Source organism: Stegodyphus dumicola, chromosome 3 (genome assembly GCF_044657685.1).
Source record: "Stegodyphus dumicola isolate Sdum_Otavi_A_Nest chromosome 3, ASM4465768v1".
Taxonomy (NCBI): domain Eukaryota; kingdom Metazoa; phylum Arthropoda; class Arachnida; order Araneae; family Eresidae; genus Stegodyphus; species Stegodyphus dumicola.
Window position 1 is genome coordinate 35,469,711 of NC_140770.1, and position 6,116 is coordinate 35,475,826.

The following is a 6,116-nucleotide window of genomic DNA, read 5'->3' on the forward strand; positions in this document are numbered from 1 at the left end:
CACCGTTTAACCACGTTATTCGGAAAATTAAATTATTCTCAAAATGTTTCCCTCTCTATTTTCTTAAAAAAGGGTGTGAATGCATGAGTCAATAGGCTAATTATTCCCATTTTATGCTCTTGAATTCTTTCTAGCACTTTTCGTTTTGCTTGTAACGTAATAAAGTGATTTACAAGAAAGATAACTTAACATACATTTATATTAAATTTTCTTTTCATACAAGAAATGTTTCAATATAAGACAGCGAAACAATCATTAATCAGAATACGAACTGTTCTAATATAGAGTATTTACGAGCTTATGACAGTGCTCGTATAATTACGTGCTTATGACAGTAAAGCCACCCCAACGAAAAAATTAATTTGAGAGCTTAACATTGGAAATTCAAATATCTTTTTATACAGCTAACAAGCAATGAATAAATTTATCATTTAAGTAACTTAAAATTCGTCGTTTAATGCAATGTCACTATGTCCTTTTTACGTGTAGTGGGATACCTGGAGTTCCTGGAATATTTAAAAGAAATCTCTATGAATATTCTAGCTTTAAATTTAAGTGACCTTCTCAAATGTAACTATCAATTTTTAAATAACTATAATCATTTATTTATGAAAACAACTTCTGAAAGAGATCAGCATTTCTAGAATGTAAAAAAACATAAGTACTAATAATTACAAAAGTGCGCTTTGAGCTATCACTTCCTACATCAGTAGAGGCTATTATATGTATATATATATATATCAAATATATCGCGGTCTTAAAAAAAAATATATATATATATATATATATATATATATTTAACAAACATTCTCTATTCGTAAAATCAAATTTAAAGTTCCTTGTAGTTTGCAGCAATAATAAATCATTTATTTGTAATTCGATTTCATTTAAAATTGAATTAACTTTAAATTTGCTTTTTACGAATAGAGAATGTTTGTTAAATTTAAATTCCATTCCTTGCAGCAATGACGCAAGATTTAATTTCGCAGTAAAACTAAGATATCCAATACGATAAGAAAATTATAGAGTCATGTTTTCAATTCTGAATATAAATGCACAGCTATTTTTAAGGCAAGCAACTATTAAACATTTTTAAGCTATTAATTTATCTTTACTAAGCGTAGAATAATTTATCAAATAAACTGGATTCAGCGATTAGGTTGCAAAATTCTTTTCGTGGTTAAAATCATTCCTAAACATTTTACAACACTGTTCCATGATGATTCTGTGCATAATATGTTAAAATATCTTGACACGAACCTCTGTTTATGGCTTCGACTTTCCAATTGATTTAGATTACAACTTTAGTAAATTACAACATTGATATCTTCAGTAACTGAAGATACAGAAGTATGCAATCATAAACGAAGTCGCTAAAAATGAATCTTAGATACATTGCCAGAGGCTGTCAGTTATAAAACTTGGTATACCGTTAAGTACCTAATTACCTTAAAATGTTCAATTATTCAAGGTATTTTTTACTTCTCTTTTACACAAAGCATTTAAAAGAAAATATCGTGTTTGGAAACGCTATGCGTTGCTAGAAACAAACCGAAAGTTATACCAAGATTTGCATGGTCGAAGTACATCTCTCCTTCGAGAGTCATTTCTGAAAATTGAGTGGCTAAACGTGAATGAACTGCAGTTAAAAAAAATTAGCATGTTAGGAAAAAACCATAAAGACTTCAAATTGCATTAAAAAAATAAGACGCCGCTAAATTTAGTAAATAGAAAATGAAGGAAATAAGTACTAAACCTGCAAAAGTTTACAGCTTAAAAATATTTACAAAACAATATAAGTGTTTAAAAATTTGTAGTTAAAAATTGTTTGAAAATACATAAATTATTCCTAACTGAAATACCAAACTTGACTGAAATAAAATATCTAAGCACAACGTCTAGCACAACTAAGCACAACGTCAACCTAGCGAAAACAAAGCACAACGTCTGTTTAGGTCTGTTGCTGTTCTGGTGACTTAATCTCATTTGTCTGAGAGTAACATCAGGACACGCCCACAAAATTCGTCGGAGCAAGAAATGCAAGACTGCGTCTGTCGTTGCCAAGAGCCTCGACCACCATGCAGAGAACAGTAGGACTTTGCTCAGTTTCCACGCAATTTTGATAGACAGCACCCCCGGGGTGACGGGTCGGAGAGTCTCTCACACCTCCTTTCCCTACCATCGTCGTCTCAAGAGGACTTTTGGTTTGCCTATTTAGAGTGCCCCATGCCACATACACACTTTACAAACATCCATGCCTTCTCCGGGATTCGAGACCCGGGCCTTTCGGTAGGGCAGCTCCTGGAATGCGATGAAATCTTAACCCAGCATCCTAATATTAGACTGTTAGGTATCTCAATTTTAATTCGCTTAATGTAAACATTCTTGCAATAGGATCCCGAACTATAATCTTTTTAATGTATTCGTACCTTGGCTCGCTTGCCATTCGCCCTTCTTTTGTTCCACTAGAATAATTTATTCGCTTACAAAACTAACATCCTCTGTCCTTGTTTTTTGTATTGTTTCAGAAATGTATTACGTCGTAGATGAATTCCGGTTTGCTTATTCGAGTCCGTAATGTAGTGATGTGGAAAATCTTTGAAGAATGCTTGAAAATAAATTATATGTTTTTCTTTTAAAATAATATAGAGCGATAACACTTGGTAGCAACAATTTCAAAAGTGATTCAGTCTTTTACAGCGATCCGACGCAAAATCCAGTTTCCAGACTAATACCACTTCTGAGCAAACTCTCCTGTGCTCTAATAAAGAAAATAAGGTAAAAAAAAATCAGAAAGCTTTCGGATTTTATATTACGCCCAAAGGGGCGTTTTCTTAACGTTTAGTAAGTTAACTTATTTATTTCATGTTCTTCGCTCTTAAATTCATAAAATTCAATTCAACAGCAATATCACAAAATAATTTAATAAAAAGAGTTTTTAGAATTTCTGATACAAATTCTCGAGCGCTAAAAATTACTCAACGATTTCAAAGCGAGTCGAGGCAATACTGTACAGAATAAAATATTTTAATCTCCACCTCGTAGGGAAGTTGACTTCAAAACTATGCTGTTTTTTAAATATTTTAGCCCAAACGGCGATAGCCAGAATGCTCTTGAAAGGACTGTCATATAAATTTCAAAAGTACCATAGTTGTACATGTTTGAATTCACGATGCGCCGTAAGTATTGGCATACATTTTCTGTTCTTTTTAGTCTTTTCTCAGTTGATCATATGAATTCGGCTTCACGAAACTCTTTTTTGTCTTTTAATTATTAACGTTCTGTGTATTCACTTTATTTATTAAATATCACGCTCTTAGCGGTCACGCCACATAAAATTCCATTCAACACTAAAATCACAAAATATTTAAAAACAGCACATCTTTAGGATTTTCGATAGACAGACTAGTGAGATGCAGATAAAAATGTTGTACTCCATACAGTGTTTTCCACACAGGCTCGCTTTGAAATCGTTGAGTTTGTAAATGAGAAATTCATTATTAAAGTTTTACACAATATGAAAAACACTCATGTCCACAAGGATTGTCCATCATTAAGGATAATGCAAAATCAGGCAAAGGAAGAGTTAGAAGCAAAACAATTTTGACTTATTTGTAAAGCTTAATTATTAAACAAAATTTAAACAACAACAAAAGATGCTATATGTGTGATATTATTAAAAATATTAGCGATTTTTTTTTCCTGGAGCAAATTACAAAAAAAAAAAAACCTATTTACAAAGAACCAATATTACATGGTTGGTATGATTGTTAATACATTGTATGTCTCCCAGACGATGCAATACTGTCCGTACAGCGCCTAGGCATGCTGAGTATCAAATTATCGATCTGATCTTGGGGGATATTACACCACTCAAAAAGCAATGCTCTCCGAAGTTCTGGTAGACATGTAGGAGGAGGCTGACGGGCTACAACTCTTCGGCCAAGCATGTCCCATACGTGCTCTACTGGATTCAAGTCCGGTGAGAATGCTGGCCAGACCATACGTGTGATATCCTCCAATTGAAGGCATTCGCTTACTATGTTTGCACGGTGAGGACGGGCGTTGTCATCCATAAACACAAACGGTGCGCCCATGGCCCCCGAAACAAACGAACATGTTGTTCCAGAATGACGTCCCGATAGATTTGGCTTGTCATGGTTCCAATTTGAACATGCAGGTCAGTTCTGGAACCCAGAATAATTCCACCCCAAACAAGCGCTCCTGCACCACCGTAACGGTGTCGTTCAATGATGTTTTCTTGGTAGTAACGGGTACCTGGAGCTCTCCGTATGAAAGTCCGGCGAGAAGCAGATTGCAAGCTAAACCTGGACTGGTCGGAAAACATCACACAAGCCCACTGTTGCGGTGTCAACAATGCATGTTCTCTACTCCAGTCTAACCGCAGGCGACAGTGAGTTGCAGTAAGTGGAAGGCATCTGACAGGTCTACGAGCATATAGACCAATCTGCCCTAAGCGTCTGTACACGATCTGTCTTGAAATTGTCGTACCAGTGGCTGAAGAGAGCTGACGAGACAGGTCTGAGGCTGTGCTCCGCCTGTTTCTTTTGGCAGTAATTGCCAAATACCGGTCCTCATTCGGCGTTGTAACTCTGGGGCGACCTGTGCTGTAACGTCTACTCACCTTACCATCATCTTGGAATCGTTGCCAAAGCCTGGAGATGACACTCTGAGGATTTCCAAGTTCTTCTGATACTTCCAGTTGGGTACGCCCACATTCCAGACGCCCGATGATTCTACCACGTAACAAATCATCCAAATGCGTCCTTTGTGTCATAACTATTCGGTTATTGCACTTAAATGCTTATAAAGCGCCTGCGAACAATTTTACTTCTTTGCCTGTATTTCTTATATATCCCTCTCTTACACTCTCGTCATTGTGACGTATCATCGTGTCATCTGGTTACTTCCTGAAATTTCCATATGATTCTTAAAGATGTGTGTAGTGATTTTACAGATTTATTTCAGAGTTCGATTTCCGCGTGACTCCGAATTATCCTTAATTTATGGACTTGAGTGTCTATACAGCTTAGACAGGGTGGACCGCCAAATTTTTTGTAAATTTAATTCTTCAGATTTCAAAATATTTCAGATTTCTTCATGAACTGGATCTTACATGAAAATAAGTTTCGATTCGATGATGCTATGGATTTTTAAAATTACAGTATTAGATTAGAATTATTATAAAAACAATTTAACCAATTTTTTGCTTACTCGTTTATTCGTATGCCACTCTGCTACATACATTTTAAAATTAAGAAGCGATATACGTATAAAAGTTTCTCAGATTTTTTTTCAAATGAAATGGCATTGCCAATTTTAGGCGGAGCGGTGGCTTTGGAATAAATTTAAGTTTTAATGTTCACTTCGTTTGGTTTTGTGCTTACGTATTTTTAGTTTTCTGATCACCACCATTGCTTTTAAGAACGTACTTGAGAAATTTGATTTAGGCTTGACGGTGCGTGACGATGACGCAACCCTTCATGTAAAGCTGATAGAATTTTAAAGAAATTCTAAAATCTTTATAAAGGGTTGCATGCTTAAAAATATACGTAAAGGCATATTATTCAAATGAAACAAAAGCAACAGTTTGAAGGTTTTAAACGTTTTCGACCAAAAATTGATTTTAGACTATAGAAAACTAAACGACGTTTCATTCATGGGCGCTTTCTAAGGCCTCACGGACAATGTTCATCAATTAAAGTATTTAAATAACAGTACATTTTTTCTGCTGATATTTCAGATGTTAAAACTTACTTTAAGCCTAAGGTATTGAGTATTAATATAGTTTTGTCAGTAAATTTTCTATATTTCTTTTATTCCTCGGTTTTACTTCTTTTTACGATTTGACGTGGATCAAGCTACCAGCGTTCAGCAATTTCCCCCCTCAACTGTTCAAATTTAAATACAAAGGAAATAAGCCTCATCTTTATCATACTATTTTTATGACTAGAAGTTATCATTTTAGATTTGCGTTCCATTTTCAGTTATAAACTGCAAGAATGGCTTAGACAACATTTTCTTGGAGTTTCACTAAACTTCCTTTGCAATTACACTTGAACAGTTCTTAAGGATACTGTATCTACAACATGTAA